Below are 13,783 nucleotides of genomic sequence, written 5' to 3' on the forward strand. Positions count from 1 at the left end.
TGAAATAGGGAAAGATTTTTATACACAATCGATTGCAAATTGCACTATTGCTGCAATCAATCTCTGATGTATGGGGGCCTTTACCTTCTAGAAGTCCTGGGTTCATTCTCGGAGCATACATTTGGTGTCAATGTCCTCCTGCCTCTCAGCTGTGCCTGCCTTTTGGATACAATATAGAGTTGAGTGACAGGCTGCATTCTGAAGCCCACTCTCTCCTGATTGCATAGGAACTCAGTGGGCAATATGGTATTCAATTGTTATAGCGCGCTCGATCTCCCGTCTAAAGTGACGGGAGATCGCAAGGCTCTATTCAATTGTTGCAGATTTTCGCGCTGATCGTTACCATAGTGGTCGGGTTTAGCCGCGTAAAACAGCTACCCCCGACCAAAGTTCTGGGCGCGATCATGAAAGTGCCATTTGGGCGCCCAAAGAGGTAACTTTTTGCCCATTTCAGCTCACAGCCCCCTGGGGCTGCGAGCTGAAATGATGCGCCAGCAGCTGATCGTGCCCGACAGGAGCAACAATTGAATAGCTCCTGTTGGGTGTGTAGGAGGGCGATACAATTGAATACCGCCTAGTGTATCTCTGGGTCCAGCTCGCAGACTGCAAAGCCCTGGACATAGCAGCTCCTATGTTCTCTTTTTTCCTGTTTTTAACCCTGCCGGTCCACCAGCCTGCTATTGGATATCTGCTGCAGCCCACTTTTGTTGCATGCACTCATCCATGGGGAGAAATTTACACTTCTCAATGTACATGGCCTTAATACTTTTAATTATTCTTTTGGGTTTTTTTATAGAAAAGTATCCCAATATGGAACATTATAAATATAGTGCTCATTTTAATGTTGCAGACGACTTTAATGTTGTGGCTAACCCAGTGCTTCTCAAACTTGGTCCTCCGGACACCACACAGGTCACCTTTTCCAGGTCACCCAGCAGCTGCACAGGTGTACTCATTATTCACTGACACATTTTAAAAGATTCACAGGTGGAACTAACTATTCAACTTGTGATTCTGTGAGGAAACCTGGAAAACATGCACTGGGGTCCTGAGGACCGACTTTGAGAACCTGTGGGCTAACCTGTCCTAGATAAAACTGTTCACTCCCACTTGGAATCCAGATCTCTGGGTGGTCTACATCCCCTCCGTAACTGCAATAATATGATTGGCCACTAGCGTAATTTTCGTGGTTTGAGTCGAGAGTACACTTTCTAATCTAAGGGACATAGCAGCATGTCTTGAATTGTTTATTTACTGCCTGTAGCTGCTCAGATACACTGAATACAGATCCTGTCCCCATCTCTTTTATTGTCGATATTCACGTCATGGGTAGTACCCGCTTTTGGCTTTTCCCGCTCTCCTTTCTTATCTTCAATGTATTTGGGGCCTGATTCGGAGATTTACGCAATGACTATATTTTTGCAGATCGAGCGAATGTATGCTATTGCGCACACGCAACAATTGCAATGTGATTACGTCCGTATAGAGGACCACTCGCAAAGTGAGTGACAGGTAGTCAGTGTTTGGTGGGGGTAAAGGGGTGGTGGTTAGAAAAACGCAGGTACCAATGTTTATGCTGGTGTATGTCGTCAGACAGATATGAGAAGACAGCAGTGGGCGTCCCTATGCTCGGCTAAGCTTTGGAAGGCATTAGCATATTTTAGCAACTGCGATCCGTGAAAGAATGCAGTTGCGATTACATTAGCATAATCGGAATCAGGCACTTGGTGTGATAACGTCAAACATTGGGATGACCCGTTCCTTTTTTGGGAGACGTCCAAGGCAGTCTTGACAGAGAAGATAATTACTTACCAGGCTAAAGAGCGTATGGCGCAAAGTGGGAGTGGTGTAATAAATTTGGCGCCCCCTATACAACCAACCGCTGCGAATAAAGATAGTGAGAAACTTCCCTTTTCTTGATTTTTTTGATGAAGGATCTCAACTATTCTCATGCTCTAGTCTAGAAGACTGAGATTGCCAACCGTGAGAGATATACTCTGAGTAGTACTGAAGGCTATGCATTCATCAACTATTACTTCTTCATTGAATTGATGAGCAGCACAGAGCTCGACTAACTTATCTGAAACTTCTTCATCTTCAAATGTAATATCAACGACGGTCAACCCCTTCTCAAGGATCTTCAGTGCATACTGGCATGGCAGAAACAATAGTGCAGATTACTACTGTGCCACACCGATAATGCCTGACGCTTGTTAAGTAGTTTTTGTCCAGCTGTGAAGAGGAAACTGGGTGGCATTTATTAGCAAGATATTATAAAAGGTATAACCAGCATTGCCCCAAAAGACCAGCCAGCATTACCAATGAGAACTGCTTGTGCAAATAGAGAGCTTTCCTAATGAACTCTAATTAGAGTAGGGATGTGCGCCGACACCGTGTTTTGATTTTGGATCTGTATCTCCTTCAAGGTTTTGGATCTGGATTTGGTCTTGCAAAACCACCCTCAAGTGTTTTGGTTTGGGATCTAGATTTAATAAAAAAATAGATCAAAAGTTTTAAAAACAGCTAAAATCATGTAATTTAGGCAATCCAGAAATCAATTGATTAGCCAATATATCTGTCAGTGTGTACCCAGCTTAAAACATGTCATTGTGTATTAGACCTCATAAATACCCCACAGTGGGGTTGATGTATTAAACAGTGAGAAGCGTGGAGAAGTGGACCAATGGAGAAGTTGCCCATAGCAAACAATTAGCTTTGAGGAAGCATTTGAGGATGCTTACTTTGGGCAACTTCTCCACTGGTCCACTTCTTAATACATTAACCCTAGTGTGTATTAGAAGAACATGGTCATTTTGGAAACAATAAATAATTAAATATAATATATTACGAGAAATTAAATCTTGTTTGAAATGTAAATAAAGCACATCTGGAGTAGATGGAATAACAATATCAGACACTTGTGAAAGCTCAAAAGGATAAATATCATAATATAATATTTCACCTGGTAACATGGGACAGGTGGGGAGGGGGGACACAAGAGTAGTTCCCTCCCCTTGTTTTAATTATATAAAACTTGTTTTTTCTGCAAAATAATTATTTATACATAGACACAGAACATGTATGCATTGGTTCTAGATTCTATGCCAGCGCAATATTTTACCCCAAACTACTGTACGATGAATGGACGATCCAGGTGTTGGGCACATAATGAGACAATCAATTAATCCTGTTGTTGAATGCCTAAAATGTACATGATTAGTTGCAGGTACTTGCAATTACTAACAGATGCTTTTATTTAGCAGACTGAAGAGATTAAAGAAACTTTCATGGAGAAAAGAAAAAAGGATTATTCCCATTTAAAATGTAAAGATAGCATTCTTATTACAGCAGATGGCCTGCAGCCAAAAAAGGGGTTTGTGTGTCAGCTGCCATGAGCGTTGGTCAGAAACATCTATTGATGATGGAGACTTATTGCGGAGGAGGGGGCTGTGCGGCTGTTAATGCAAATAAATTCATTCTGCCAGCTAGGCAGAAATTCTGCGATTTAAATCCAGCTTTAGCATTGCACACTTTCAACTTCAGAGAGTAAATATAACATCCAACATACTACAAGAAAAACCAATTAAAGGGATTCATATATGTGCGGGGACATTTAAAGATTGCTTGCAGCCACAGTTATAGAAACGTTCCTTTCTTTTTATGATCCTCAGAAAACTGCTTAGCCAAAGAAATGCATTTCTTAGCAGCAATCTGTCAATCATTAAAGCAAGCTCAGAGGATATGTGTTTAGTATGGATGTATGTTTCTAAACTGCTACAATATTATATGCTGCACATGGGATTTTTCGTAAAAGAAAAGGCTCAAATAAAAGCATTAAGATGATGATCGCAGAAAGTAAGGCAAAATGGAAGATAAGTCCAGTCTTTAAGAAGAAAATAATGTACCTTTATCTGCACTTAATTTGAAATGTGCATTCAGTCAATTAAATTAAACATTCTAAGAGGTATATTTACTAAAGTGCGGGTTTTTAGAAGTGGAGTTGTTGCCCATAGCAACCAATCAGATTCTAGCTATTATCTTCTAGAAGGTGCTAGGTAAATGATAAGTAGAATCTGACTGGTTGCTATGGGCAACATCTCCACTTCTAAACCTGCACTTTAGTACATATGCCCTTAATAGTTTGATTTTAAAATCCCAAAGGAGTTTGTTCCTAGATGTGCGCCGGACCATTTTTGCTGGATTTGGATTTGGCTCTGATTCGTCGCCCGGTTTTGGGTTTGGATTTGCCAAACCGCTGTGACTGGATTTGGATTTTGATTTTTTTACAAAAATTAACATAATTAGATAAAATCACATCTTTTGGGCTTTTTTTGTCCCTAGAGTATTATTAACCTCAGTAATATTAATTTCCAGCCATTTACAGTCAGTTTAGACCACCTCACCACTCACAATATTGTTTACACCATTATTGGCCAAAGGCTGCAGCGTGCTGGCTGGTTACCAAGCGACAGAGCAGCAGCACAGACACCGCAGTTTAAAGCACATCTATGACACATTGCCACACAGCAGTGGCAGAAATGACAGGTAGTGCTAGATGGAATTGTCCTTGGGCCCTCCCACACACCCAGTGGGGTACAGCTAGCAGAGTCACAGTACTTGTATACACAGTGGGCCATGGCCCAAGGAGTCACGGTGCTTGTATACACAGTGGGGTATGGTCCTAGGAGTCACAGTGCTTGTATACACAGTGGGGTACAGCACAAAAACAAAAACGTTTTTTTTTTTTTTTACTTTTTAAACTTTTAACTTTCTTGAAAGTTTTTTTACTTTTTTAAACTTTTTTTTGTACACACAGTCACTAGTGAGTCTGGACACAGCCACTTAATCAGCAGAGTATAGCGCAGCCTACATCAGCGTGCAGCCAGTGCCCAATATACAGTCACTTTACCAGCACAGCCACTTGCGAGTCTCAGCAAAACAATGTGCAGCGTGCGAACGTGCGAGTGAAATGATGCAGAGTCCCGGTCGCGGCGCCTTATATAGAAAACTACTCTCCCGAGAATCCAACGCCGGGAGGATGACGTTCGGCCTGGTAGTGGGATCCGAGTCAGGCGGGAACACCCAAGCCGTGGCTTGGGTGGGCTCGGATTCCCGGTGTTCGCAGCGGTTTCGGATTCCACAGAATCCGAACCGCTCATTCCTAGTTCCTACAGATTCAGAAAATCAGTGATATGGTGCATACACACGGTCAGATTTTCTGTCAGATCTGAAGGATAACTATTTTAAAAATCGCTCAATTGTTCCTATCTGAAAGCAAATCTGACATGTGGGCCTGCAACGATGAACAATGCGCGTTCCCGCTTGTCAGATAACGATATCTGACATCTGATGTGTTTGCAGCCAGATCTGGACGATTCCATTCATTTTAATCCAGTCTACAATTGTTCATTGTTCATCTGACCGTGTGTATGCACCAGTAGACAGACCATCAGGAAGACCGGACCGATGTCTCCAATAGGTCCTGATTCAGAGATGCACACACTGCCTGTCGCTGCTGCGATCCCATATGCAGCAGACTTACGAAAATATGCTAATGACTCAGTCATCATCTTGCGCACAGAGACACCCGCCTCCAGCGTCTCACATCCATCGCTTACATACAAAAGTGTAAACATCGGAAACATCAGTCACACATCGATCACACGTCGAACCTCTGAGCAAGCCTATGCTGTCTCAGAATGAGCGTCTCACCTAACACACTGGAGCATCTCTAGCTGTGTACGAATTCGTAGAGACTCCATACAGCACGCCCAGAAAGCAGTTCTGCCATGCCTGCATTTTTCTAGCCAAAGGGCCTGATTTAGAGATGCGATCCTGTTGCAACTGCGCGAACTGTGCGAATATATGCTAATGTCGCAGCCACGTAGATTTGTATTTAGGCGCCCACCAGAGTCTTTGCAAATGTAAGTGATTGCGTACATACACCTACCATCAGACCAGTGATGTGCGATCAGGTGAGGCAGAGCCTTTCCTGTCAAACTATGGAGTAAAAAGTGTATGGCAGGTGAGGCACTGCCTCCCCTGTCTACCTTTTCCGCACATCTCTGATCAAAACACACCAAATTTCCAGCACTATATATACTGCAGAACCTTTGTATAATGCCCACATGAACCCTCGGGTTCATCATATATGTATCTGTAAATCTGGCTCTGATACTAGCCAGTGTCTCCCCAGCCATTTACCTCACCGCACATCACTGCATTAAACGCAGATCTGTCAATAATCAAACTTCTGAGTAACCCTACAATTACTTAGAATGACCATCGGAACTGAGGCATCTGAGCCTTTGCAACTGCGTATGGAGTTGCTGGATGGGACACGCCCCAAAAATGGCCACCACCACCCCATTGCTGCCCACAAAAGGTCCCTGCCTGCCAATCACTTTGCAAATAAATCATCACTGCAAGTGACAACGGTAATCCATTGGGACACAGGCGCAGTAATTAAAACATCGGTCAACAGCAAAAATATTGGGTTTTCGTCCATCTTTGAATCAGCCCCAAAGCCATACACAAAACTGACCCAACATACATTTCACAAAAAGCTGTGTCTGAGAACGCAGCCGACACACCCGTTTTCTGGAACACTGCACGTCGCCGCACAAAAAATGCCAACAGCTTGTCAATCATACTGCAACTTTGGGGCACTGTGACGAACATCATATGCATATTGAGGCTCCTGTGCACGTGCAGATCTGCAAACAAAGGAGATGTACGTAAATATCGAATTTACGTACATCTCTAAATTAGGTACTTTGTTTCAGTATACACCCACTTTAAGGATTTGCTTCCTTCTTAAAACAAGAGTTTGCCAAAAGGCCCCCATACATCAGAGATTGATTGCAGCAATCGTGCAATTTGCAATCGATTGTGTATAAAAATCTTTCCCTTTTTCAATCGATTGTGACAATTCTGCAATCTGCAATCGATTGAAAAAGGGAAAGATTTTTATACACAATCGATTGCAAATTGCACGATTGCTGCAATCAATCTCTGATGTATGGGGGCCTTTATCCACTAAAGATTGAAGCATTCTCTGCAATCTCACCTTTTTGTAGGCAGGCTTATCAAATTTCCAAAACACCTTCTTAACTACCTTAAACAAGTCTATTAAAATATCACCACTCTACACATTTCAAGCAAAACTTACATCTTCTTTCTAATCTCAAACAACCTGCTCACCTCCATACCTCCTTACCTCCATACCTCCATACCTCCATACCTCCAGTGTTGTGTGACTGGATCATATAGCCCCAAAGCTATATTTAGGGGACTGGCTGGATCAATATATACTCTACGGAACTTATCCTAATGTATCAAAATTCTATTTTCCGATATAATGTAGGTTGTTAATACCCTGTCTTGTTTTACTTCTGTGTTTGCGCCCAACTGTAATACACTGCAGGCTGTGATGGCGCTATATAATTAAACATTAATAATAAATAATAAGATATAGAACAAAATAACAAGAACAAAATATAGAGAAATCTTGAAGGAAATCCTCATGCTATGTTCAAGAAATCTAAGACCTAAAAGAAGATTTATATCCCAGAAAGACAATGACCCAAAGCTCACAGAAAAAGCCATAAAGGAGAACACAGTCAAGACTTCCATCCAATCATGAATCTGTGGAAAAGTTTAAAAAACAGCCCGCACCCAACCTGATCAAGCTCCAGCATTACTATAAAGTAGGGGTGAGCGGGTTCGGATTTCTGAAATCCGAACCCCCCCGAGCCCCCCCGATCCGAGGCAGATCCGAGTCAGGCTCGACTTTTCCCGCCTGACTCGGATCTGAAATCGAGGCAAAACGTCATCATCCCGCCTTCCGGGTCTCGCGGGTTTTGGAACCTATATAAGGTACCCGCGTCGGCTCCATTTTCTCACTCGGCTGTGGACAGTGAAGAGGGAGGGTGGGAGTTAGGGCTGGCTGGGCTGTGTAGTGTAGTGTAGTGTAGTGCAGAGTAGTGTTGTGCTGTGCTGTGCTGCGCTGTGCTGCTGTTGTCCACTACTTCAAAGTCCATAGGGGCTGGCTGTGTTGTGCTGTGCTGCTGTTGTTAATAGGGGCTGTGTCCACTACTTCAAAGTCCATAGGGGCTGGCTGGACTGTGTTGTGCAGTCAGTTCTCCATAGGGGCTGTGTCCACTCCAAAGTCCTCTGCAGTGTCCCAGTCCTAAAGGGGTGCTGTAGTGTTGTCCAGGGGGTGCTCTGTCCATCAGGGGTGCTCCCCCCAAGTGCTAAAAAAATTATATTTTTTCTGTGTTTGTGAATTGTGTGCGCAGTAGCCGCACGTGCATCAACAAAGTAGTGCCAAGCGTGCGCCTGTGCCATAAGTAAAGGGCCAACTGGCTTGACCGTTAAAGGGTGCTGTAACCCCCAAAGTACACTCCAGTCCAAACCAAAAAAAAAAAATTTCTGTGTTTGTGAATTGTGTGCGCAGTAGCCGCACGTGCATCAACAAAGTAGTGCCAAGCGTGCGCCTGTGTCATAAGTAAAGGGCCGGCTGGCTTGACCGTTAAAGGGTGCTGTAACCCCCAAAGTACACTCCAAACCAAATAACAAAATATTTTCTGTGTTTGTGAATTGTGTGCACTGTGGCTGCACGTGCATCAACAAAGGAGCAGCGCCAAGCGTGCGCCTGTGTCCCATAAGTAAAGAGCCGGCTGGCTCATTTCTTAAAGGGTGGTGTAACCCACAAAGTGCACTACTCTCCAGCAAAAATAAAAAAATATTTTCTGTGTTTGTGTGCACCTTAGCCGCACGTATATATCAATATAACATAAATGGAGGACCAAACTTTCTCCAATAAAAATAAAATAGGGAAAGATCAAGAACCACTTCCTCCTAGTGCTGTTGCTGCTGCTGGGAGTTGTTCATCATCCCAGAGAGGAAGTAGGAACACCACTACTTTTACTAAACAATTGACCCTCCAACAGTCCCTAGCGATGAGGATGAAGTACGACAGCAGTCATCCTGAAGCAAAACATATAACTGAGGCCTTGACTGCTATGTTGGTGTTAGACGTGCGTCCGGTATCCGCCATTAGTGCAGTGGGATTTAGACAATTGATGGAGGTAGTGTGTCCCCGGTTCCAAATCCCATCTAGATTCCACCTGCATCCTCAAAGCAGCAGCGACAAGCGTGCGTCTGTCTGTTAAAGGGTGGTGTAACCCTCAAAGTGCGCTCCACAAACAATAAAAATATATATATTTTTTTTTCTCTTTGTGAAATGTGTGGGCTGTAGCCGCACCTGCATCCTTAAAGCAGCAGCGACAAGCGTGCGTCTGTCTGTTAAAGGGTGGTGACACCCTCAAAGTGTGCTCCACAAACAATAAAAATATTCTTCTGTTTTTTTCTGTCTTTGTGACTTGTGTGCGATGTAGCCTGTGTCATAAGTCAAGGGCTGGTTTCGACATCTGGTCCGGACTGAAGGACGTGCCAACAATTTCTGTCAAGTCTACTGTCACTGCATATGATACTATCCTCAAAGCAGCAGCGACAAGCGTGCGTCTGTCTGTTAAAGAGTGGTGTAACCCTCAAAGTGCGCTCCACAAACAATAAAAATATTCTTCTTTTTTTTCTGTCTTTGTGAAATGTGTGGGCTGTAGCTGCACCTGCATCCTTAAAGCAGCAGCGACAAGCGTGCATCTGTCTGTTAAAGGGTGGTGACACCCTCAAAGTGTGCTCCACAAACAATAAAAATATTCTTCTTTTTTTTCTGTCTTTGTGAATTGTGTGGGCTGTAGCCACACTTGCATCCTCAAAGCAGCAGCGACAAGCGTGCGTCTGTCTGTTAAAGGGTGGTGTAACCCTCAAAGTGCGCTCCACAAACAATAAAAATATTCTTCTTTTTTTTCTGTCTTTGTGAAATGTGTGGGCTGTAGCCGCACCTGCATCCTTAAAGCAGCAGCGACAAGCGTGCGTCTGTCTGTTAAAGGGTGGTGTAACCCTCAAAGTGCGCTCCACAAACAATAAAAATATTCTTCTTTTTTTCTGTCTTTGTGAAATGTGTGGGCTGTAGCCGCACCTGCATCCTTAAAGCAGCAGCGACAAGCGTGCGTCTGTCTGTTAAAGGGTGGTGACACCCTCAAAGTGTGCTCCACAAACAATAAAAATATTCTTCTTTTTTTTCTGTCTTTGTGAAATGTGTGGGCTGTAGCCGCAATTGCATCCTCAAAGCAGCAGCGACCAGCGTGCGTCTGTCTGTTAAAGGGTGGTGTAACCCTCAAAGTGCGCTCCACAAACAATAAAAATATTCTTCTTTTTTTTTGTCTTTGTGAAATGTGTGGGCTGTAGCCGCACCTGCATCCTTAAAGCAGCAGCGACAAGCGTGCGTCTGTCTGTTAAAGGGTGGTGCAACCCTCAAAGTGCGCTCCACAAACAATAAAAAAATTCTTCTTTTTTTTTCTGTCTTTGTGAAATGTGTGGGCTGTAGCCGCACCTGCATCCTTAAAGCAGCAGCGACAAGCGTGCGTCTGTCTGTTAAAGGGTGGTGTGACCCTCAAAGTGCGCTCCACAAACAATAAAAATATTCTTCTTCTTTTTTTCTGTCTTTGTGAAATGTGTGGGCTGTAGCCGCACCTGCATCCTTAAAGCAGCAGCGACAAGCGTGCGTCTGTCTGTTAAAGGGTGGTGACACCCTCAAAGTGTGCTCCACAAACAATAAAAATATTCTTTTTTTTTCTGTCTTTGTGAAATGTGTGGGCTGTAGCCGCACCTGCATCCTTAAAGCAGCAGCGACTAGCGTGCGTCTGTCTGTTAAAGGGTGGTGTAACCCTCAAAGTGCGCTCCACAAACAATAAAAAAATTCTTTTTTTTTCTGTCTTTGTGAATTGTGTGGGCTGTAGCCGCACTTGCATCCTCAAAGCAGCAGCGACAAGCGTGCGTCTGTCTGTTAAAGGGTGGTGTAACCCTCAAAGTGCGCTCCACAAACAATAAAAATATTCTTCTTTTTTTTTCTGTCTTTGTGAAATGTGTGGGCTGTAGCCGCACCTGCATCCTTAAAGCAGCAGCGACAAGCGTGCGTCTGTCTGTTAAAGGATTACATCGGTGACAGCATCCAAGTAGGCATGTCAGACAGTCCGTACCTGTACTGGCAGGAAAAAGAAGCAATTTGGAGGTCCCTGTACAAACTGGCTCTATTTTACCTGAGTTGCCCCCCCTCCAGTGTGTACTCCGAAAGAGAGTTTAGTGCAGCCGGGAACCTTGTCAGCGAAAGGCGTAGGAGGTTGCTTCCACAAAATGTGGAGAAGATGATGTTCATAAAATGAATTATCAACTCTTCCAGGGAGACCAGCCTCCAGAACGTACAGAGGAACCTGTGGTTGTGGATTCCAGCGGGGACGAATTAATACTCTGTGAGGATGAGGATGTACACAACACTGAAGAGGGTGAGGAATCGGTGGATAAGGAGGATGAGGACGACATCTTGCCTCCGTAGAGCCAGTTTGTGCAGGGACAGATTAATTGCCAGCTTGTTTTGTGGGGGCCCAAACGAACCAATCATTTCAGCCACAGTCGTGTGGCAGACCCTGGCGCTGAAATGTTTGGTTTGTTACAGTGTGCATGTCCTGTTTATACAACATAAGGGTGGGTGGGAGGGCACAAGGACAATTCCATCTTGCACCTCTTTTTTTTCTTTGAATTATGTACTGTTTGGGGCCTAGTTTTTCAAACTGCCATCCTGTCTGCCACTGCAGTGTCACTCCTAGATGGACCACGTGTTTGTGCCGCCCACTCGTATCTCTTAGCATAGTCATCCAGCTACCTCGGTGCAACCTTTTGGATATAAAAACACTATTGTGAGGTGTGAGGTGTTCAGAATAGACTGGAAATGAGTGGAAATTAAGGTTATTGAGGTTAATAATAGCATACGAGCAGAAAAACCCACAAATTCTGTGATTTTAGCTGTTTTTATGCTTTTTTAAAAAAAAATACAGATCCAAAACACAAAACCCAGAACCCAAAACACGGAAGGGTGGTTTTGGCAAAACCAATCCAGATCCAAAACACGATGAAAGATCCAGATCCAAAACCAAAACACAAAACACGAAAAGTGGCCGGTGCACACCCCTACTATAAAGAATAATGGATGATAATGGCACTGTCCAGACGTGCACAGCTGGTAGAGACATATTAAATAGATTCATTGCTGTAATTGCAGATAAAGGTGCTTCTACCAAGTATCTAAAGTAAATCATTATTGTCTGTTTTTATTTCTAACTTGCTGATATACTAGGTTTCACCTGGGTAGAACTTAGATATTTTAATTTCTTTCATACCATCTTAACTTAATTTATATGCTAAGTTTATTTTATGCCTCTGGTGTGAGGGAGCTAGTTGTGCCCCTCGGGGTGATCTTGCTGGTACCTGGCCACTGCTGCTCTGTTCCCCCCCTTTGGTGTTGTTTTGTTGGTACTTAGTCACCACAGCACGGTGCACTGTAGGATTAATCTGTGCATATTTCCTTGCCGCATCCTGAAGTTGCTTCCTCCTTTTAGCGTGGGTGTATCTGGCACAACGGTTGGCAGGAGCCTTCTTGGGGACAGGAAGAGGTGATGCCTGTGAGAGGTGTAAGGTGGAATCAGGCTGGAGGAGGGGTGGTGTGGGGCACACTTTTTGATGTTCGCATGGCAGGTACGCATCGTAAAGGCCCCCAGAGAGGTCCTGCGTAAAGCGTAGTCTCCTCACGGGGTGATGGTCAGCACTGGAACTCTCATAGAGCTCATCTTTGTGGTAAACCTCAAAGATGAGCTTGAACAGTTACCCAGCCGCCACCAGTTTGCATAAACCACCAAAAGTAAAGGATTGGGACATGTCAATGAGGTACTCAACGGAGCTGGTGTAGTTGTCCCCCTTGCTGTCATGGTACATGATGGAGAAGTCCTCCCAGTTGTCCATCACATGCATCACAATTAGTTCACGCACCTCTTTAGCCACTAGCTGAGTGTCATACATAGGATAAGAGAGGGACCGAAACAGGCAGACTCCATCTCCTGTGATGGGGACAATGGTGTGAGGCACCATCTTCCCACTAAAATTAAAAAAACTCAATTGCCACGCCAACTGCCACCCCAACTGCTGCCAAACATCAGTGGCCGTTGGTGTGGCTCCTCTATTTGTATATTGGACAGTGCTGCAGCCCCACCTCTGAAGCCGCCACATAGAAATAACCTTATTTTTTCAGGATACTTAACACAATAATATCAATAAATACCGGTAATGTATGCGTTCGGCATCCAGGCGCCAGAATACCGACAACTGTCAGAATCCCGGCACCAGCATCCTGACCGCCGGGATGCCGAAGGTAAGGGGTGGAGGGAGGGTTAGGTTTAGGGGTTAGGATTAGTCACTAAGGGGGGAGGGAGCTTAGATTCAGGCACTAGGGAGGGAAGTTAGGGTTCAGCACCAAAGGGGGAGGGAGAGGAGGAGGGTTAGCTAACTGACCAACAAGTGTCGATATGTTAACCCTGTCGGGATCCCAGTGTCGGGATTCTGACCGCCAGGTTCCTGACTATCGGTATTTAATACTGATCCCATTTTAAATGAACAGGAGCTTGCTTTTGTTCTTAACACAAGTCCATATGCAGGTCCATCAGGCTCAGTTCCTCCTCCCCTGTAAGAGAAATACTTAATTTTAATGTTTGGGAGCCTCAGTGGCGCCCCCACAGGTGGAGGCACAGGCACTGGGTGTGGTTATATAGATGTGTACAGCGCAGGCTGCAGACGAATATAGTTCCGCGCTCGCAGTGCAAGTGTACAGTAA

Source organism: Taudactylus pleione, unplaced genomic scaffold (assembly GCF_031769625.1).
Source record: "Taudactylus pleione unplaced genomic scaffold, aTauple2 ptg000652l, whole genome shotgun sequence".
NCBI classification, from domain to species: domain Eukaryota; kingdom Metazoa; phylum Chordata; class Amphibia; order Anura; family Myobatrachidae; genus Taudactylus; species Taudactylus pleione.